The sequence below is a fragment of the Danio rerio genome, chromosome 11, assembly GCF_049306965.1.
Source record: "Danio rerio strain Tuebingen ecotype United States chromosome 11, GRCz12tu, whole genome shotgun sequence".
Lineage (NCBI taxonomy): Eukaryota > Metazoa > Chordata > Actinopteri > Cypriniformes > Danionidae > Danio > Danio rerio.
In genome coordinates, this window is record NC_133186.1 from 35,011,083 (window position 1) to 35,030,789 (window position 19,707).

Sequence of the window (19,707 nt, forward strand, 5' to 3'; positions counted from 1 at the left end):
AAAGTGGTAATAAATAACTTTTATTTATTTGTTTGTTTGTTTAATTATTTATTGCATATTAGATAAATACAACAAATATAAATAAAAAAAATACAGAAATAATTTTAAAAAGTTTTTAAGAGTTCAAACTTTCATTTATTTATAACAATATATTTATTTAAAATAATATATAAGATGTAAACAAAAATAAAAATAAGCTAAATTAAAAAGGATAATTAGTTAAAAGTATAATAAGCAATACTGCGTAAAAAATATAAACAATTTCAAAACATTTAAAAAAATTACCAGTTACTAAACAAGCACTTAGCTTTATGATCATATTTATGATGTGTCTATAATAATGGTTCTATGTGTAATAATTGTTTACTTTCACAGTAAATTTAAAGCCATAATCAGGCCCATAGCCAGGGGGTGTTCAGGTGGGTTGAAAGACACCCCTCCTTGACAAAGGTTCAGAATTTGTCCCATGAGCTCATTTGTCCTAATTTGACTGCTATGCCATCACAAATAGTGAAAATAACCATGGACAAAGGTTTTAAGACCGAGTGAAATCCTCTGTTGGCTGTCGCTTCAGTGTGACTTCAGCTAATCAGTTTTGGCCAATGCAAACAGCTATTTTTCATGACATCCAGCCAGTGGCGGCTCGACTAAATGGCACTCTCTGCGAACTACCCCATATACAACCAGCCCTTTCTTACCTTTTTTTGCTACAATGTCATTAATTATGTCATCTTATAGCCATCATATATCTTTTTTATTTTTGCATCGTATTCCTGTGCTGCCCCCCATTATATATATTTTTAAATAGAGAAAATATTGTACAAATATCTTATATTATCTTGGGGGAAAAAAGACTAATAAAAAGATGTGAAGCACTGGAGACCGATATAAAATGCATTCAAATACTATTTTGGCTGTTTTTGTTATCTATGAATTTTTAAATGTACTTTTATGGTTATGTTGACCATCTGACAATCTATTTCAGCTAAAGTAGTAGCTTAAAATGTCACTAAAATGCAGCATTTAAATCTCATAATTAAATAGTAGCCTAAATGTGGCATATAACCGCAAAAAGGCCAACATTTTGTGAAAAAAGAACCACCCCTTTCACCTGGTTGGCAACGGGCCTGTAATAATAATGTATATTGCATAAAACTCTAGTCTATATAGCTTACTGTAAATGTAGGTTACATGTACCTGTAGCTACTGTAGGCTATCCTGAATGTGGTTAATTCAACACACCACACCTGACACAGCAACGTTGCTTTAGTCCAGTTGTAGGGAGGATTTCAAAAGCAGATTTGCTCGTTCCCAAACATATTGATCAATCTTTCTTGATGTATTTCCGCCCCTCAAAATAGCGCCTATTTAAATAGCTGTCAGACGGATCTATGTCCTCCTGATGCACCTGTGAAGAGAGACAATGATTAGAGATTGATGCTTCTCACCACTGAGATAAAACAAATCTTTTTCTCTTTCTCTCTGACTTTCTCTGTCCCCTCCTTCCTCTCTCGTCTCCCCTTCCTCTCCCTAAATAGCTGTTAAGTGTTTGTTCTTTCTCTCTTTCTCTCTCTCTCGTCGTGCGCGCCGGCTTGTGTTTCTGCGGTGTATATAAATGGAAACGTGCTTGTGCAGGTATCGAACCAGCAATTCACAGCTGGTTCCTGCTATTATCTTCAGCTACAAAGCCAAGTCAGGCATGTAACCCATTTTAAGTGTCGTGTCCTCTCATGCATGAGCCGCGTTCACTCTTTCTGTCGGCTCGCGTGTACGCGCGCGCGCTCTCGTTTCGCGCTCTTTCTTTCATGTCGCGTAGACTCAAGGTGGAATAAAAAACAGTAGCATTCCCGACGACGCGCCATTCTTCCATAAACCAATTCTCTTACTATAGAGAGCAAAACAGTAGTGTCTTTTATATATGACTGCTTGGTGTCAATTGTGTTGTGCGGTTAAGGATGTTTAACTGTGTATTAATTCCCTCGGGAACCAGAAAGGAGACAACTTTTACAGTATATTTATCCATTCGCTCAGTGTTTGTCGTCTCTCTGTAACTATCGTTACGGGAAGCACCATGTCAGGTTGTTTAAGGTGAGTACACCTGGTGTAGCCTAAACATGCTGTCAGTAAATAAAACATATGACTGGAGTATGTAGGCTATTACAAGACGATATGTGAACTTGAGTTCAATTAAATGTGTTGTTAGCAGTTTGTTGGTAATTTGTTGTGGAAATTTTAGTAATTCCTGAATTTAAAGTTTAAGTTTCATTGTTTATTGGTGGTATACCACTCTACCCATTTCAACTTTGGCATTAAAGTGGTACTGCAATGAAAACAAAGTATAGGGATAGATTTGATCAACAACAACAACAACAATAATAATAATAGTAATAGGTGACGCAGTGGCGCAGTAGGTAGTGCTGTCGCCTCACAGCAATAAGGTCGCTGGTTCGAGCCTCGGCTGGCTAAGTTGGCTTTTCTGTGTGGAGTTTGCATGTTCTCCCTGCATTCGCGTGGGTGTCCTCCGGGTGCATGCTCCGGTTTCCCCCACAGTCCAAAGACATGCGGTACAGGTGAATTGGGTAAGCTAAATTGTCTGTAGTGTATGAGTGTGAATGAGTGTGAGTGTGGATGTTTCCCAGAGATGGGTTGCGGCTGGAAGGGCACCCGCTGCGTAAAAACATGCTGAATAAGTTGGCAGTTTATTCACCCTAGATTAATAGAGGGACTAAGCCGAAAAGAAAATGAATGAATGAATGAATAATAATAATATTAATAATAATAATTATTATTATTATTGTTATTATTTAAAATATATTATATAGATAAATAACTTTTTTTTGAAAAAAATATTAAAATGCTTTATAATATAAATTAAATAATAAATACAAATATAGTAAAATTTACAGGTTTATTTCGAAGTTTAGCTTTTTATTATTTTATAACAGTTTTATATATAACCCATTTATTTATTTATTCACTACATCCTTTCTTTTTATTACATATTTATTAGGACTTCACAATACTGAACAAATCTGACATTGTGATATTTAGTTTGGCTGCAAAGATATATTTGAGCTTACATGTTCTCCCCATGTTGGCATGGGTTTTCTTTGGGTGCTCCAGTTTCCCCACAGTCCAAAGACCTGCGGCATAGCTGAATTGAATAAACCAAATTGGTCTTGTAGTGTAAGTGTGTGAACGAGTGTATATGGGTGTTTTCACTGGTTTGTGGCTGGAAAGGCATCTGCTGCTTAAAAAATATGCTGGAGAAGTTGGCGGTTCATTCCGCTGTGGCGATCCCTGATGAATAAAGGGACTAAGCCGAAGGAAAATAAATGAATGAATGACTTTAGTCTCACTAAATGATTTGAATAGCTTTATTTGGAAATATTTCATTCATTTAGATCGACTGGGGTGATTCCCTAGTCGAATATGCAGTGAATCTGCATAAAATGTAATAAATTACAAGCAAATATAAATACAACAGAGCAAAAATAAAAGTTAAATAAATAGTTTAGAAACTTTATGGTTTCTGGTAAGTCTAACAGTATTTAAATACAGAAATTGAACAATAATTGTATAGATAATTTTATTCAATAATATAAAAATATTTAATAATGTTGTTATCTTTTAATCTTTAATAAATTTTCTAATCTTGCGATGTGACCATTGCTAATACACACATTGTGATGTAGATGCTCAAACGATATATTGTTCAGCCCTAATATATAAGTCTCACAGTTTTTATTTCTCAGAATTGTAAGAAGTCTTTTAAGCCGTGTGGAATCGAGGTGGAGTGAAATAAACAGTATCCCTTGCTGAATTCCGGGAAATGTGCAATTTCTCCAGAAACCAATTTAGTGTCTATTAAGAGCAAAACACTGGTGTCTCTTTTATTTATGACTGCTGACATGTCAGCTGTGTTGTGCAGTTATGGATGTTTAGCTGTGTTTTAATTCCCTCAGGAAATAGTACAGAGACAACTTTTAAATGAATCTATTAGTGCTCAGTGTGTTTTGTCTCTCACTATTGCAGCAACATGTTAGGTTGTTTACAGTGAGTACATGCAGTGTAAAACATGGTGAGGTGTACAAAACAGATTACTAGAGTATATTTTACAAAATTAAAAAAAAAAAAAAACTATTTCAGCCTTTTCTGATATTTTTTGAGAATATTATGATTTATTCTGTTTTGTTCTATTATATTTATTTATGTTCAATTGTATTAAATTATTTATGTTCAGTTCTATTTGCTATTTTCTTTTGTACTTAGTTGTGTCAGAGAAACAATACACTTAAAAAAAAATCATTTCTATCTGTCTCTGTCTGTCTGTCCGTCCGTCCGTCCATCTAATTATGATTATTTTTCGGTATGTTGCTTGCTGTTTCTAATTGTTTCTTAAACTTATTGGAAATTTAGCAAACTTATATGCCTTTTATTTTATTTCAGAATTGTTTTTTATCTTACAAACCTGTGAACTAAAATTGCTATATTTCAAACTTGAAAACTTGAAAGTTTTTCAGAAAAAAGGGATACATTTGTTACAAATAGGCTACTATTTTGTCTCTCTTTTCTCTCACAATTTCAAGTTAATGTCTTTCACACAATAGCCTTTTTTATAGCATGAAATAACTCGTTCATTTGGCTTGGTCTCTATTTCAGAGGTTGGAACAGCGGAATTAACCAGCAACTATTCCATGTTTTACGCAGCGGGTGCCCTTCCAGCCACAACCCATACTCACTCATTTACATACACACTCATACACTATGGCCAATTTAGTTTATACACCAATTTACCTACAGTTGAAGTCAGAATTATTAGCCTCCTGTTTTTTTTCTCCCTAATTTCTGTTTAACAGAGAGAAGATTGTTTTCAGCACATTTCTAAACATAATAGTTTTAATAACTCATCTCTAACAACGGATTTATTTTATCTTTGCCATGAAAGTAAATAATATTTGACTAGATATTTTTCAAGACACTTTTTTACAGCTTAAAGTGACATTTAAAGGATTAACTAGGTTAATTAGGTTAACTAGGCAGGTTAGGGTAATTAGGCAAAGTATTGTATAATAATGATTTGTTCTGTAGACTATAAAAAATAGCTTAAAATCTTAAAATGGTGTTTAAAAAATAAAAACTGCTTTTATTAAAAAATAAAAAAATAATGTGTTTAGAAAACAAATAAGACTTTCTCCAGAAGAAAAAATATTATCAGGCATACTGTGAAAATTTCCTTGCTCAGTTAAACATAATTTGGAAAATATTTAAAAAAGTAAAAAAAAAAAAAAAAGTTTTTGGACTGTAGGGCACCCAGAGGTAGTCCACATAGAAATGCCAACTGGCTCAGCCGGGACTTAAACCAACAACCTTTTTGCTGTGAGGTGACAGTGCTAACCACTGGAAAAAAAAAAAAAAAAAAAAAAAAAAAAAAAAAAAATATATATATATATATATATATATATATATATATATATATATATATATATATATATATATATATATATATATATATATATATATGCATAGTGCATTATAATTAAATATAAATATTTATATATTTTTCTTATGTTTATTTATTTATTTTTGGTCTGGCTCGAATTCCATTCTTTTGAATCGAGAGGGCGGAGTTTTAGGGCAATCTATTTTTTGGGCAATTCTCACTTAACATCCTCTCAGAATTGTAAGATTGTAAATGTCATAATTCAAGTTAACTTGCAAAAATCTGTGGTACACAAAAAGTCAAAAGTGTGAGACAAAAGTCCCTGGCCTTTTTACTCCACAGTGCAAAATAAATTAAACACATTTTGATCTAATGAGACAAAACCACAAATTGAATGTGAAGTAACTTACACTGACATATCACAATAGGAAAGGGTAAGTAAATAAGGCCAGTTTTTAATTTTGTGTTGACTTTAAGTGGCTGTTTTAAATATTTGAGCCAGAAGTTGCACTGAATACAAATGAACAGACATCTGGGCAAGCTATTCGTTTGCCCTACATTCTTAACCACAGCCAGACTTAATTATTTCTATTATACCTCATTTCTAAAAATCAATTTCAAGCTAATAGTCATGGGACAGTAAAAATGATGATTTACACTCAACATAAATGACTCTCATTTGCTCTTTTGCTCCACCTAGTGGTGCCTCCAAAACTGCCTCACCACTAATTGCACCCGGACTTAAGGGGTTCTGGAGTTCAGCAATTCATACAAGATTTTCAAAGCATCTTTTTTAAACAGTCTGAGAGATTTAGTGTTTGAGAAGGGTTTTACTGTATACTTTAACCTTATTCTATCTTGTGGGTTCTCAGATACAAATAAGTTCTCCATTACAAAAACAACTAAAGAAATTAAATAGCATGTTTACTTTAAAACTGGAAACAGTGTGTGTATGTGTGTGTGTGTGTTCAGGGGCTATTTGTTCCTATTAAATTGTGCTAATTCGATATGTGTTCCTTAATTTCTGACTTAATATCTTTTGTAAAACACAAAATAAAGCCCTCTCGCCTAAACAACACTGGAGTTTTATTGTATGAGAAGAAAAAAGACTTACTCTTTCACAAGCATGTATAAAGAAAATCAGGACAAGAATGCGGTTGTTGAAATGTAAAACCTTTTTTTATTTCTTTTTTCTTCTGTTTACTGTAGGTGTGAGAGCTGACCTCAAATGACAAGGTCAGAATTTTTTTCATCCTTAATGAAAGACATAACCTTGTTATTTGTCCTCTACCTTGATTCTGTCTTCTCTTTGTATTTTTTATTTATCTATTTTAACTCATGACCTCTCTTGCTTTTTCCCAACTTCCAGTCCTTGCACACATATATAAAGATAAAGCGTGTGTGTGTGTGTGTGTGTGTGAAGCCCAGAGGGAGCAGGTATGAACACAGTCATTTTGCGTGAATGTGGTTATTGTAATTGCTGTTATTTGCTTTGGCCTCTTGTGAACGAGGTGTGAAATCATGTGTGGAGGGGAAAAAAAAACACAGGAATTGCATAATGATCTGTGCATGTTCATGTAGCGTACAACTGAATGATTAATACTCTGCAAAACAATGTGACAAACTCATGACAGTGACATAAAATTTGAGATAATACTAATAACAATAAAGGAAACAATAAGCATGTTCATCTAATCCTGCCAATCACATCTCTAAGGATATACATAGCTGCTCAGCTCATTCCTGAAAAAAAAATATTAATTAATACAGATCTGGCATTTCCCCACCATGCCAACTTATTAATTACATCAATAGAGCTCACTGGCCTGCTTATCACTTACTTATCACGTACAGTTAGTCACTCTCAAAAAGTATATGAAAATCATAATCAGGCTCAAGATCAAATCTGTACAGATTTCCAGCAACTACTCATTTGTCTGTTTATAGTAAAAGGAAACATGCTCGGCATCATACAATCAATAGCTATGTTCTCATCCAAAGATGTGAATAAATATATGCACAAAACTAGAATATCGCATTTAAGATATAAGGCATATCACATTTCCATCCTAGTTATTAAAGAGAACAAAATCGTCACTTCCTGATTAACTGGCGCTAAATATCAAAAGTAAAAACAAAATTTGCTGCAGTAGGAGAAGCTGTGTCAATCTTTTTTTTTTCATTCACGAAATTACTTGCACCCCAGAAGACAGTATGCCCATGCGAAATGAAAACATGGTGGCGATTAAATGTGTGAGATGCGGAGCACAGATGCTCTTGATGGTTCTGGAGATAACTGATAATATAATAACACTAATACAAAATGGTTAGGGCATTTTAGAATGACCAAAACAACATTTCAGATGTTTAACAAAGCGGCAGACTGCTGGTTTGTCCATTTCATGCACATTTTTATCATCACACAATCTCTTATTACAAAATCACATGACTTTTTAATGCGCATATACTTGAATTTGTTTGGTAAAAGTGTTTCTGTCGTAGTTTATGCACATTTTTTTTTCTTATTGAATTAAAAGTTTATCCTACTCTGTTTTGTGCATTAGTTTTTATGTGCATTTTCAAAATGTATGTGCATATCCAAAATGCGCATACAAATAGGTGAATGGAAACCTACTGACATATTTGTCAAGTGACTTCTTTAGCGACTGATCTGCCACAATAAATAAAATAAAAAAAACACATTTGCTATTTGTTCAAACTACTTATTTTGAAAGAGCTGAAACAACATAATTCCAGAGTTTTTTTGGGCACAACTTATTTGTTCACAATCAATCCTCTTAAATTTGTATAAAATAAATAAGCTTACTGAATTCCTTAATGTTGTGCCAACACAAATAATTTGTGCAGAACCCAACATTTTTTTACAGTGCGGATCCAGAGTTTGCCATTTTGGTTGGGCTAAGCAAACTATTACAATTAAACTAAATTGCATTCAAAGTTAGAATATGGAAGTGCATCTAAAATTGAATAATTATGCACTATACTATGCCATTTTAAGCAGTGTAAGTAGTGCATTCACACTGAAAAACCTGTAAAGATTAAGTGCATTTCAAATATCCAGATAATTTAGCCTTATACTTATAAGGTTGTGAGTATCTTATTTATTTAACCATTAAAATAAATGTGGAATGTGGAACACTTAATTTATAAAGGTCTTAGCTTTGCTCACTATAGCGGATGGGAAGGAGCTATCAGGTGCAAATGCTGTTGATTGCTTTGTTTTTGATTGTGCAAGGAAAATTTTCCCACGTAATTTATATTACTGCCTTGCGATTGTGAATGTGGCAGGTACTATTTAGTAGTTTGATCATTTATTGCACTAATTTGGCTAACGTTAAACAGACTGGGAAATGATTCATATTTCTAGTACACGGCTGTTTGGAACACTTAATAAACTTTACTATTTTAAAATAATAAACATTTACAGAATTAAGTCCTTCAGTCCACAGTTGGCACCATCTTGTACTGAATAATAAATAGGTTAGTGTATGCTCCAGTCAGCCATTTTTTATTCCTGTCAGTATTTGCCTTTCCCTAAAGAATTAATAAACCCTTACTTTTTAGAACAATGTTTTACATCTAATTGTTATATTTTGTAGCAAGTAGCCATGTAATAAGTGAAATAAAGTACATCCAGAAGGTTGTTTTCACAGAATAGCACTCTTCAATCTTATACAACAGTTCTCCACTTCATGTCTGGCTCTATTTTATTCAGTGATAACAACCACCTGTATATACTTTATCTCTTACAGTGTATCATAGTGTGCCATTTAGGATGCAACTACTGTTTACACTTTGCAGGTTTGATTAAAGTAAATTAAACTAAGGTGCAATTTCTCTGTTTGTGCCTTTCATTTAAGCAAGATTGAACATATCCATCTCAACCCAGTTATGCACCAAACAAAAGGACAAAGACAGCAGAAATGATGGGCCTTGGTCCACTTCCAAATAAACGCTGGTGCTGTTCGGCTGAAATATGAACTCAACTCTGATCAAAGACATCACAACAAACCATAAACAAGACATGATGCCACAAGATGCAACCATAAACTGGACAGAATGCTCAAGCATACTTGTTTTCTTTCTAGTCATAACAGTTCAATAAAGGGATCAGAAGCGCTTCTCCTTGAAACATATGTTTGTTTGCTTGTGTGGCGGAGGAATTCCAGGAGCTCCTTTACACATTTTAAAGCTCTTCAGGTTCTTTGCTTAATACAAGTTCAAGATATTTTCACCTTGTATTCTTTGACATTAAATACTTAACATCACACATCTGTGATTTTTTTAAAACAAAAGTGGCTAAAGCCTGTTTATACTCGACACGTCCACTAGTTCGCTTATTGAGTGCATGTGGCACATGTGATGTCATCGTGGAGTTTGCGGGGGTTTGCTTTAGGCACGCGCGGCATGATTTCAGCCGACGGAGTGCATGCTTTTTTGAGACTCGAGCGAACAGTACGTGCAGCGCCGCAACTGATTTGAGCATGAAACACTTTGAAGAGATTTTGTCTGAAACAGTATGCCTGTACAGACATTTTTATGATCTGTGATCATAGAGATAACCAGATTTTTTATAATTCTCGGCTACAAATTGCAACAGCCATGTGAAAGGAGGAAAGTTTTGTTAAAAGGTTTGTAAAACCTGAGGGATACTTTGTTAAAACCAAAAGAGGCCATGGCAAAAGTAGAGACCCAGGTACACAATTAAAAAAAAAGTTTTTCCACCAGTCATAGGTTTTACACTGATGTATATGTTTAATTTTGAATTTAAAACAATTTAATAGTAGCAAAACTATAATTAAGGAACAAATTATTTCTTTGGTAAATGGAAAGGAATATTTGATCCTATCAGTTTACAATATACTGATGGCCCATTTGTATAGGCTTTATTGGTGATATAGGTCAGGAATGTCAGACCATTATTGCCTTTTTAGCCTAAGTAAAGGATACAAACTAGCCAGACAGTAATGTGTGAATTGTGGAGTGGGCTAAATCTAAAAAAAAAAACATCTGTATTTTTTAGTAAGTGTATTTTTTTTTTGCTTTTATTCTTGCCATAATAAAAAAAAAAAAAAAAAAAAAAAATATATATATATATATATATATATATATATATATATATATATATATATATATATATATATATATATATATATATGTTACGCGAGGTGCACGCTCAGTCAGCAGAGGTGCGTGATGCAGCACCAGGCGAAAGTATAAATCCAGCTTAATAGTGACTACAGCGGTTGTTGGAGACATTACACGTTTTCACACTGAACATAAGCTTACACTCACTCATCTCACAAGCTTTCTAACTTATTTATTTTATATAAATGCAAGGTAAGTTCAAGACCAGAAGATTAGGGATAGTGATGTTAATAGGGAGATTTTAGATTTTAACTTCTGCTGGAATGAAAATTCAGTTAATTTAACAAAACATATTACACAATTTTACACAGTTTACTTAAAGATGTCAGGAGAGACAAATTTTTGGGTCAGTCATCAAAAATACAACTTTGCAGCACTCTGTAGAAACAAAGAAGATGACTAATACTGTTCACAGTGTGAACTATACTGATGTTTTTATTGTTTCAGAAAAAATGATCTCCATATCCACTATGCAGCCACTCATGCTCAAGCTAACAGATCACCAGTGTTTCCAAACTAAAACTGATTTTTCAGCATTTTCATAAAGCTCAGTTTCCCTGGGTCGAATAGTGTGGAGCCTATAGGCTAATGTTAAAAAAAAAAAAAAAAGCATTTTTAAAACCAAAAATTGAATACTCAATCCTAGCTGGATAGGAAACAAATACTTAAATGAGCATTAATGCTTTTTGCTTTATCAGATTTAGTTTGTAGTTGTTTAGTTTGCGTACATTAGTTCATAGCGCCTACCTTGGTATGTCCTTGGCAGCTATTTACACTGAAATCTCCTAAACTCTTGGTTATGCTGCAATAACATATATCAAATCACCTATAAAATCTGAGCCGAATGTTCTCTTGTCCATCTAAAACCAGACTAAAGGCCCATTCACAATAAGAATGAAGATTAGCATCCACACTAGTGCATGCAAATGTCATGCGTACTATTTAAATAATGGCATCCGATGTACATTCAGCATGATAACATTGTCAAAGCCAAAAGTGTTCACTTGGATCCACAACAAAATAAAAATAAAAAAAATGACAAAAGTGCTGTATTATGCATTCTAGACTGTTGTCACATTTTAGAGAAAAACTATGCATATACACAGCAAAATATGGGGACCCAAAACAACTCTATGGGTGTTAATTTCAACCCTTTGAAAGTGTCTCATGGGGTCCACTCAAAACAGAGTTAAATCAACACTTTCAAAAGGGTTGGTACATTGACACCGAAGTAAGGGTTAATTTTAACTCTGGGCAGAGTTAAAAAATTTAACTATATTTAACACCGCCTGGTGTAATATATTGTTATTTTATTCAACTCTCTTGAGTGTAAATATGGTAAAAAGGTCAAATAGACTGTAAATTACAAAAGAAAAAACATTTTATTTGAAAACATTCACCACTTCAACAATTCATTCAGTTTTTAAAATGCAACAATGTCAAATATGCTTTAAATGTTTTATTAGTACAGACAGTATCAACAAAATATGTATGACCAGTGCTCAAAAAGGCTGTTTCAGTCCTTTGGTCCAAACTTGATGTTTCATCAGAGCAATTTGAAAGTTCAATATAGCGTCACTCATAGTTTTCTTCTAAACTCATAGTTTTCTTGTGAAATTACATTTTAAACAACTTGGCGTGCAAATCTTTCACTTCGGGTGTTTCCTTGGTCCTCCATATCAAACACAGCAGTTTAAATGAAGGTATAAATGCTGTAAACTTGTGTGAAAACAAACTGGATCTAGGAAATCTCATCAAGCATGTCCTGTGAAAGATGTGCTTCCCAGCCACAGGATGACCTTTTTATCCATGACGATGTAGTACCTGCTGATCGCTCGTCTGGTGGTTCCTGATGCATGGATATAGGGTGATGCTCATCTAAGAACTCTTCAAGACTCCAGCATGACTAAGAAAAATGTTTGAAAACAAATTGCAATCAAATTCTATGATATATTTAAAAGAACATTTAAAGTAAATAAAACATTCAAGAAATCTAAACTCACCTTTTGAAAATCTTCATGATGATCCACAACTTGACTCTCCCAGCTGGTTGAGGTGACAGGATATGGAAAAGTAGAAAAAACACATACATCACTGTTGGATCTCCAAAAACAATTAGGTTAACCACTATGACTAGAACTGGAAAAACAGGCAGCTGTCTGTCCAGAATCCTGAATTTAACACAACACTTGGAGCTAAATTTAGAGGAGCTTAAAATATTTTATATAATTTAGTGATGCTGACTTCCCCAAAATATTGGCCACAGTGTAAAAAATATTCATAAACTTCATAAACAACAGTTTTCTGTAAGCGTGTGCGTGCGTGCGTGCGTGCGTGCATGTTTCTTTACCAGATTCAACTTGTTAGGCCCTTTCAGGTCCAGTATTGACGCCACCTTTACTGGAGTCTAGCAGATGTTTCAGGTCCAAATATAATCTAAAATATTAGGATAAGCAGAAGAGGAAAAGTGCAAAGCAAAGAGCAAAACATTATTTAAGTAACAGTTCACCCACAATACAAAACTTATCACCTTCATGTCATTTGTTATTCTCTAATGCTCTAATACCCTCTCAGCTTATTGTGAAACAAATACAGAACTTTATCAAACATACCTTCATTATTATCACCACATATGACCAAGAAGGTGTGCTTGGTCATTTCACCAACTCTGGAAATACACCATCCGTCTCTAATCAGCCACCGTCACAGGGTCTTGTGTTATTGTATAGAGAACTGTGGCTGTTAAAAAACAACAACACATTAGTATCTAACACATATGCATAACCTTCAGATAAAAAAGATAGATGAACATCACAAAGTATGCCTCACACTTTTTCAGATATCTTTTGATTCAGATGTTGATTATTGATAATAAATCTACAAATCAAACCTGTATCATCATTAGGCTGCTCAAATATGAATCAGTTGATTAATTTTACAGACAGGTGGCTGTTTACAACGCACTAAATTGTCTTTAATAAAAAGGAAATGTTGTGTACAGTACATGCTAAGTTTAGCCTATAGTTTTAAGCACAATATCATGCGGGAGAAAAAGCTTGACTAAGATGTTCCTGACTAACGTTACATAAATAGCCTAACTTACTAACGTCAGACATCCCGAGTTGGGAAAAGTAATTTTCGGGGGATACAGAGTTGATTTGCGGGAGGTAGCGGAAGAGATGAGAACCTGAAGAGCAATGGGATGAGTTGCGCGCGACGTACCTGAAGAGCGGTGGGGGTGACTTGCTCGCGACGTACCTGAAGAGCTGGGAGGGATGCGGTGGAGAGGGGTGTGCAAAGTGTTGAATGACCGGGCGGGAGACGCGCGATTTCCGGGAGATTATCATTCATTTGCGGGCATCTAAGTTACTTGGGCATCTGGGAGTCTCTGTGCATTTGCGGGATAACGTTAACGTTAGTCCCGCAACTTCCGGGAGACTTATGTAACCTTAAATGTCTGAGAAAGTGCAAACGCGGTCATTTAAAGACATTAATGTTAACATTCCGACTTTAATGGTTGTCAACGCTTAATATAATTCAAGCGTACGTTATCACGCGAGTCTATGAACTAACGGCATATGGACGGCCACGAATGAACCAGTTTAAAAGGGCCGCGGTGTTTAAAATAACCAAATTAACGTACACGAATAACAAACAATCATATGTTTTAGTCAGGAAGCCTTTTACAAGTAAGCATATGTTCATTTACTCACCAGACATGTTTTAGAAACTCTCCAGAGCTTATGGAAACTGTCCTTTGTTGCCGTTAGCATCCGGGCAGAGTAGGCTAGGCTGCTCCGGGGATTCCCTCGCTAGTTTGCTTCGAATTAAAGGAGAAGTGTCGATTTTATTTTACAGATGGGTAACAACGCACCAAAATGGCTTTAAGCGTGACAGAAATGTGTTGAACATGTACATTTGATGTTTTTATGCACTATGTATGCGTGAGCATATATAAAAACATTCTTGAAAAGAAGTGAATAGTAAGGCAGTTAAGCTAGATACACAAACGACCATGAATGAACCGCAGAAGATTAAAATTGTCACTCCATTCTAAAGTTATTAACTTAACAATATCTTTACAACTGTATTTCCTTAAAGAAAGTCAGTAAAATACCAACATTTAGGTAGTTTGACTCACCAGTTGCTGTTCTAAACCTCGGCATGCACTAAATTCCAGGGGTTTCATTACCACGACGTAAAATGGGCGTGGCTCGGTCGGTGTTTGGGAAACGCCCCCTTAATAAAAAAAAACAATACTGAGAGGTCACCGATCATGCGCAGTACAGGTTCTTTTTTAGCGCGGTCATTTCAAACAGGATGATTATGGATAAAGAACCTACCGCGGTGGATAACGAGGGAAAAAACAATCATACAGGTTATTTTTTTGTTTTTATAATGTTATATTTTAAAGATTTCATTAGCAAAAACGGCTGACCTCGTTTTACTCCGTTTTACTGTCTCTGGGCTTTTGTACTTCCATTTTAAACCAAATAATAATGGTTGTGGTAAGATTAACCGTGTTTTTGTAGTTTAAAATATGGTATTCAGTCATGTTTAAACAAATAAATACCACATTTTCTGTAATAAATCGTGGTTAATTTTTCTTTCTCGATCTTAGTTAATTAACATAACTCATATTTATTTTCTATTTTTATTTAAAGTCATCATACACAAAACAACTGGGATCAGGACAGGTATCTGATGTTAACTAATATAAAAGTGATCATACATGAAACCCCTGGGATCAGGACAGGTATTTGATGTTACTGTATATAATATAAAAGTGATCATACATGAAACACCTGGGATCAGGACAGGTATTTGATGTTAATATATATAAAAGTGATCATACATAAAACCCCTGGGATCAGGACAGGTATTTGATGTTAATATATATAAAAGTGATCATACATGAAACCCCTGAGATCAGGACAGGTATCTGATGTTAATATATATAAAAGTGATCATACATGAAACACCTGGGATCAGGACAGGTATTTGATGTTACTGTATATAATATAAAAGTGATCATACATGAAACACCTGAGATCAGGACAGGTATTTGATGTTAATATATATAAAAGTGATCATACATGAAACCCCTGGGATCAGGACAGGTATCTGATGTTAATATATATAAAAGTGATCATACATGAAACACCTGGGATCAGGACAGGTATCTGATGTTAACTAATATAAAAGTAATCATACATAAAACCCCTGGGATCAGGACAGGTATCTGATGTTAATATATATAAAAGTGATCATACATAAAACCCCTGGGATCAGGACAGGTATCTGATGTTAACTAATATAAAAGTGATCATACATGAAACCCCTGGGATCAGGACAGGTATCTGATGTTAATATATATAAAAGTGATCATACATGAAACACCTGGGATCAGGACAGGTATCTGACGTTACTGTATATAATATAAAAGTGATCATACATGAAACCCCTGAGATCAGGACAGGTATCTGATGTTAATATATATAAAAGTGATCATACATGAAACACCTGAGATCAGGACAGGTATTTGATGTTAATATATATAAAAGTGATCATACATGAAACCCCTGGGATCAGGACAGGTATCTGATGTTACTGTATATAATATAAAAGTGATCATACATGAAACACCTGAGATCAGGACAGGTATTTGATGTTAATATATATAAAAGTGATCATACATGAAACACCTGGGATCAGGACAGGTATCTGATGTTACTGTATATAATATAAAAGTGATCATACATGAAACCCCTGGGATCAGGACAGGTATCTGATGTTAATATATATAAAAGTGATCATACATGAAACACCTGGGATCAGGACAGGTATCTGATGTTACTGTATATAATATAAAAGTGATCATACATGAAACACCTGGGATCAGGACAGGTATTTGATGTTACTGTATATAATATAAAAGTGATCATACATGAAACCCCTGGGATCAGGACAGGTATTTGATGTTAACATATATAAAAGTGATCATACATGAAACACCTGGGATCAGGACAGGTATCTGATGTTAATATATATAAAAGTGATCATACATGAAACACCTGGGATCAGGACAGGTATTTGATGTTACTGTATATAATATAAAAGTGATCATACATGAAACACCTGGGATCAGGACAGGTATCTGATGTTAATATATATAAAAGTGATCATACATGAAACCCCTGGGATCAAGACAGGTATTTGATGTTACTGTATATAATATAAAAGTGATCATACATGAAACACCTGGGATCAGGACAGGTATCTGATGTTAATGTATATAATATAAAAGTGATCATACATTAAACCCCTGGGATCAGGACAGGTATCTGATGTTAATGTATATAATATAAAAGTGATCATACATGAAACACCTGAGATCAGGACAGGTATCTGATGTTACTGTATATAATATAAAAGTGATCATACATGAAACCCCTGGGATCAGGACAGGTATCTGATGTTACTGTATATAATATAAAAGTGATCATACATAAAACCCCTGGGATCAGGACAGGTATTTGATGTTAACATATATAAAAGTGATCATACATGAAACACCTGGGATCAGGACAGGTATCTGATGTTAATATATATAAAAGTGATCATACATGAAACACCTGGGATCAGGACAGGTATCTGATGTTACTGTATATAATATAAAAGTGATCATACATGAAACCCCTGAGATCAGGACAGGTATCTGATGTTAATGTATATAAAAGTGATCATACATGAAACACCTGGGATCAGGACAGGTATCTGATGTTAATGTATATAATATATAAAGTTTTTGGCACAAAAGCCGTGGGATCGGGACAGGTATCTTAAGTTATAACAGTATTAATGTAATCTGAGAGGTATCTTAAGTTAATTTGTTTAATATAACATTCACTGACTTCACATGAAACACCTGCGATCAGGACAGCTATTTAGTACTGCATATAAAAGGCATTTGACACGAAACCCCTGCAATACGTACAGGTATCTGAATCAAACGGCTGTTTTCACAATCTGCGCATGATCCGTGACCTATGCAAATTCACAGATAGGCCACGCCCACCCGATGACGTAGTAGCGGTTACGCTGTACTGAAACCCCTGGAAAAAAGTGCCTGCCTCTAAACCTCAGATGGAAAATGGCGTCTGGAAAATTCTTCAGTGACTGGGGCTGCATGAATTCCCGGATGTTGGAAATAACACCACCAAGTGTTGAAAAGATAACTCCTTGATTTCGCACTGAATAAAATCAATTCTAACTCTTATTATATTCATTTATCAAAATCTAACTCTTTAACGTCAACACTTTACTCTGAAATGCTTCAACACCGAGAATTTAACTCAGATGAATTTGCTGTGTACTGTACAGTACAGTGCAGTAGTACATCACTGTTATTGAAGTTGTCAAATACTTGCATATGCTTGCATATTGGCTGAACACACAAATCAACCATTTATCCATAGCAGTATACTATTCAAAAACATGCACTTTAAAACTCATTTGCATACATGTGCATTTTTCAGGGCCCAAACAATTGTTGTTATGTAAAAATAATAGCCAAAACACGTACATTTTAAGCTCTTTAAAATAGAATAAATGCATATTGGCTTTAACTATTAATTCATCATTAACATCATTAAAATTTTTTGTTGTGTAACAAGTAATTGTGAAATAGTTGTGAAAGTTACTCCAGCAATATATATATATATATATATATATATATATACAGTTGAAGTCAGAATTATTAGCCCCCCTAAATTATTAGACCGCTTGTTTATTTTTTCCCCAATTTCTGTTTAAGGGAGAGAAGATTTTTTCAACACATTTCTAAACATAATAACTTTAATAACTCATTTCTAATAACTGATTTATTTCATCTTTACCATGATGACTGTAAATAATATTTTATTCAATATTTTTAAGACACTTCTATACAGCTTAAAGTGACATTTAAAGGCTTAACTAGGTTAATTAAGTTAACTAGGCAGGTTAGGGGAATTAGGCAAGTTATTGTATAACAGTGGTTTGTTCTGTAAATTATCAAGAAAAAATACAGCTTAAAGGGGCTGATAATTTTGTCCCTAAAATGGTTCATAAAAAATTCAAAACTGCTCTTATTCTAGCCGAAATAAAACAAATAAGATTTTCTCCTAAAGAAAAAATATTATCAGACATACTGTAAAAATGTCCTTGCTCTTTTAAACATTATTTGGAAAATGATAAAAAAAAAAGAAAAAAAATCGAAGGGGGCTAATAATTCTGACTTCAACTGTATATATAATATAATATATGTAATATATATAATATATATATATGTGTGTGTGTGTGTGTGTGTGTGTGTGTGTGTGTGTGTGTGTGTGTGTGATCATTTTTGTCATATTTCAGTGTTATCAAAAACTACATTGCAAGCCATTGGCCTGGAAAAAAAAAAGTTCAGTAATAAGCACATACATAAACTCGCTCTACTAAATAAACTCTTGGTAACACTTGAATTTAAGGTGATGTAGTTACACATGTTCTATGGCAGTGTTTCCCAACCCTGTTAATGTTCTCTTCTAATGTTCTGCTGAGTTGATTCAGGTCTGTTTGAAGAGGAAGGGGAAGAGGCTGAAAATGTGTACTGTTGGTGCGCCTTCAGGAACAGGGTTGGGAGACACTGTTCTTTGCAGTTATAGCAGAGTTGGGGAGGTTACTTTGGAAATGTAATAGCTTACAGATTACAAATTACCCTATTTAAAATGTAATAAGTAGCGTACATTTTTATTTACTTTATAAAAGTAAAGTAACTGATTACATGTGATTAGTTTTTGATTACTTTTAGGTTTCTAATGGATATTTTCAACTAAATCATCTTAAAGCATTTATACCAAGCAGGTGTGACCTTACAGTAGCTCTGTTTACTACTAAAATGTTAAAATCTTTCATCAGTTTTAGATGATATAATTTAAATTTAAAGTACAGCCACCACAAAACCAGACCTTTATAAAAAAAAAAAAAAAAAAAAAAACTCTTTACTGTTGTTACAAATTTTAACAAATTTTAGTTGATTGCGCAGGGTGATTTTTGTGGCATTTGCAATA

General features: G+C 34.0%; 3 long non-coding RNA genes across 7 annotated transcripts in view; 1 reads left to right on the plus strand and 2 right to left on the minus strand.

Annotated features, from left to right (window-relative positions):
- The window catches only part of LOC141376638 (uncharacterized), a 22,413-nt gene extending 20,620 nt beyond the window's left edge, over positions 1 to 1,793 (minus strand). For 2 of the 3 annotated variants that reach the window (XR_012387236.1, XR_012387235.1), the window contains exons 1-2: positions 1,488 to 1,793; positions 1,198 to 1,408 (exon numbers count right to left, since the gene is read on the minus strand). This is a non-coding gene — a long non-coding RNA (uncharacterized lncRNA). The remainder of the gene's footprint in view (positions 1 to 1,197; positions 1,409 to 1,487) is intronic. The other variant, XR_012387237.1, reaches the window with a different exon arrangement.
- LOC141376639 (uncharacterized) lies at positions 1,794 to 9,593 on the plus strand. Of its 3 annotated transcripts, none has more exons than XR_012387240.1 (4): positions 1,794 to 2,088; positions 6,653 to 6,679; positions 6,813 to 6,880; positions 9,329 to 9,593. It is a non-coding gene; the product is annotated as an uncharacterized lncRNA (long non-coding RNA). The 3 variants fall into 3 exon arrangements; XR_012387239.1 differs by having other exon boundaries at positions 1,813 to 2,088; positions 9,325 to 9,593; XR_012387238.1 differs by lacking the exon at positions 6,813 to 6,880 and having other exon boundaries at positions 2,003 to 2,088; positions 9,329 to 9,553.
- Positions 9,594 to 11,975: 2,382 nt separating this feature from the next.
- Positions 11,976 to 14,828, minus strand: LOC137496715 (uncharacterized). Its single transcript, XR_011017264.2, has 6 exons — positions 14,754 to 14,828; positions 14,326 to 14,432; positions 13,225 to 13,351; positions 12,963 to 13,048; positions 12,616 to 12,658; positions 11,976 to 12,518 (listed from the first exon to the last, which is right to left on the minus strand). It is a non-coding gene; the product is annotated as an uncharacterized lncRNA (long non-coding RNA).
- Between the last annotated feature and the right edge of the window lie 4,879 nt (positions 14,829 to 19,707).